This window comes from Sapajus apella, unplaced genomic scaffold, assembly GCF_009761245.1.
Source record: "Sapajus apella isolate SASKATOON/1434 unplaced genomic scaffold, GSC_monkey_1.0 scaffold33, whole genome shotgun sequence".
NCBI classification, from domain to species: Eukaryota; Metazoa; Chordata; class Mammalia; order Primates; family Cebidae; genus Sapajus; species Sapajus apella.
The window spans coordinates 14666538-14669744 of record NW_022436973.1 but is presented as its reverse complement, the minus strand read 5'-3'; positions in this window follow the sequence as shown (position 1 = coordinate 14669744).

Sequence of the window (3207 nt, the reverse complement as noted above, 5' to 3'; positions counted from 1 at the left end):
TGCCAACACAATCCTGCAAAAGAAAATCAAAGTTGGAGGTCTTATATTTTCTGCTTTTGAAACTTACTACAAAGTTATGGTAATTAAAACAGTGTGGTAGTAACATAAACGCAGACATATAGACTGGAATTAGAATAGAGAGCCCAGAAATGAACCTTTACATTTATGGTCAAATAAACAATGGTGCCAAGATGATTTAAAGGGAGAAAGGACAGTCTTTTCAACAAACAATACATAGAAAAATATATATTCACATGCAAAAGAGCAAAGTTGAACATTTTATTATATAGTATTATTGAAAAAAATTAAAAATGTATCAAATATCTAAATGTAAGAGCTAAAACTACAAAACTTTGGGAGAAAACATAGGGGAAAAGCTTTGTGACATTGGATTTAGTAGTAATTTGTTGGATACAACACCAAAAGAACAGGCAACAAAAAGAAAAAATATACACAAATTGGACTCCATCAAAATGTAAAAGATTTGTTCATCAAAGGATGTTATCAACAAAGTAAAAAAGGTAACACACAAAATGAAAGAAAAAAATCCAAATCACATATCTGATAAAGGAATATCTAGAATATGCAAACAGCTCCTACAACTCGACACCATAAAATAAACAATTTAATTCAAAAGTGAGCCAAAGATTTAGAGACATTGGTCCAAAACATATACAAATGGTCAATAAACATATAACAAATACTCAACATTACCAGGAATCAATAGGAAAATGCAAATCAAACACAATGAGACACCACTTCTCTTCTAAAAATGCACCAGAGGTTTCTGGTAATTGGATATGTCAAGATACATAGACACAGAAATTATTATCATGAGGAAATTTATACTCACAGATTTCCCACAAACCGGAGGCATAGCATGCCACACAGGACCACATGAGAGAAGCAACAAAGTCAGTTAGTAGGCACAAGGGAAATAGGGGAAAACATGGCCTGGAGCCTTTATTCAGCGTTTCCTGGGAAGAAATGGGTAAGGCAGGATACATATGCTGAGTACATTTGGGATTTGTTTTAATAATTTTGGTGAGCTCCAGACTATAGCAGTCATCTCTTCTTGTCAGGTTTCTGGCTCTGGGGTGATTTAGGGCAGGCAAAATATTGGCTCGGTGTCTGAGAGTTTGATAAAGGAGATGGTTAGGGGTGTGGACTCTGAATTGTTTTGTTTGTTTATCAAAGGCAGGCTGAAAGGGGAGTTGTTTGCCGTCTGCAATTAGTTATCCTTGGGAAAGGAAGTCTATCTAGTATCAATGAGGCCCCAATTTCCAGAGCATCAAGAGTGCAGAAAACTTAAGTCAATACAACTGTACACCCATTGGGATGGCTGTTTTCCAAAACAAAACAAAACAGAAAACAAGTGTTACAAGGCTCTGAAGAAATTTGACCCGTTAGTATTTCTTGTAGGAATAACAAATGCTGCAGCAACTGTGGAAAATGGTATGGCAGTTCTTGAAAAAAAAAAACGTAGAATTAAACCATATGATTCAACAATTCCACTTCTGGAAATATTTTTAAAAATTGAAAACAGGGCCTCTAAAAGATATTTGTATACTAGTGTTCATATCAGCATTATTCATAATAGGCAAAAGATGAAAACAATAAAAATGTCCATCAGTGGATAAATGGATAAATTAAGTGTAGTGTATAAGTACAAATGAAATATTATTCAGCCTTTAAAAAGAATGAAATTTACATGGGTAAAACTTGAAGGCATTATGCTAAGTGAAACAAGCCATACACACACACACAAAATTCATGATTCTGCTTATATGAGATACCTACAGGAGTCAAATTCACAGAGACAGAAGTAGAATGGAGTTTTCCAGCAGCTAGGGGAGGAGAAAATGGGGTTATTATTTAACTTTAAATAAGGGAGATAAATCTGGATAATCTAAGTAGGATGGTAATCAGAAGACCTAAAAAGCAAGGCAGAGTATTTCCAGAAAAAATGCAAAGAAATTCTTCCTGTTGACAACAGCTTTGGCCCAAGCCCCAGGAGTTCCTTCCACTTACAATCTTCCCTTTCTGACTGCCCATCCTACAGATATCAAACTTGTTTCAACTGTATCACTTCACATCATTGTATAAGTCAATTCCTTGGCACATCTCTATAGAGAGCTATAAAGCTAATTAAATATGTATAGTTAGAGAGAGAATTCTGAATGCTATACCACTCTATGACAAAACCCTGACTTTGAAACCACTACCATTCCCTGCATCCACAGGCTTCCTGTAAGCAAAAGATAATTCTACACAAAACAATGTCCTCTATTTCCTGCGTCCAAATCAGTGGAACTAGTGGGTATATGTAAGTCAAATGCATACACCCTAGCTCCAAGTGAGACTAAGAACTCAATTTTTCTTTCTATTTTGAAAAGACAGAGCTTCTCACAGGTGAATTTTCCCAAACTCTGGAAACCTATCCAAAAGGTTGAAAACAGCCATAAATATAATTCTTGCTCCCCAAATTTGTGGCTTCTCAAAACTTCTTAGAGGAAAAATTTACTCTTTAACTTATTTATCAAATTAATAATTGAGTAACATACTCAGGATTAATAAGTTAAAGAGCAAATTATGTTTTATCAGCTTTGAGGATGTTAAGTTGAGATCTCAACCTAATGGCGATCATGCTAGCTTTCATTACACACATGTGATTTTTCCATGTTAATTAATATTAATCTGTGCATCAGTCTGGATGCTCAAGATTATAGGGCCGTAATAAGAACCTCCAGAGCTCTGTGGCTTAATACAACAAATGTTTATCTGTTGCACATGGTACAAACCCTATGTGGTTGGGCAGGGGGCTTTTGTTTTTTTACCATAGTCACTTAAGAATGCAAGTTGAGGGATGTTTCTTCTTGGAGCATACTTCCATAATTCTCAAGGCAGAAAAACTTAACGAGGCAGATAAAAGGGACATGGTATATTGTGCATTTTACCTTAAAACTTCTATAAGAGAGGTCACAGGTTCCTTCTGCTCACAGTTTGCCAACAAAATATAGGTCATTCTTAGATTCTAGAGATTATGGCAAGTGTAATCTCGTCATAATTTTTAGGAGACACAATATTTGTTAACAATCTTCTTTTTTTTCATTACCAATAAGTCTATATTTATTCACTGTATTTTCCCAGGGAAAGGAGAAGGGAAGGGAAGAGTCAGCACGTGTTACAAAATGACTAGAAAATGGG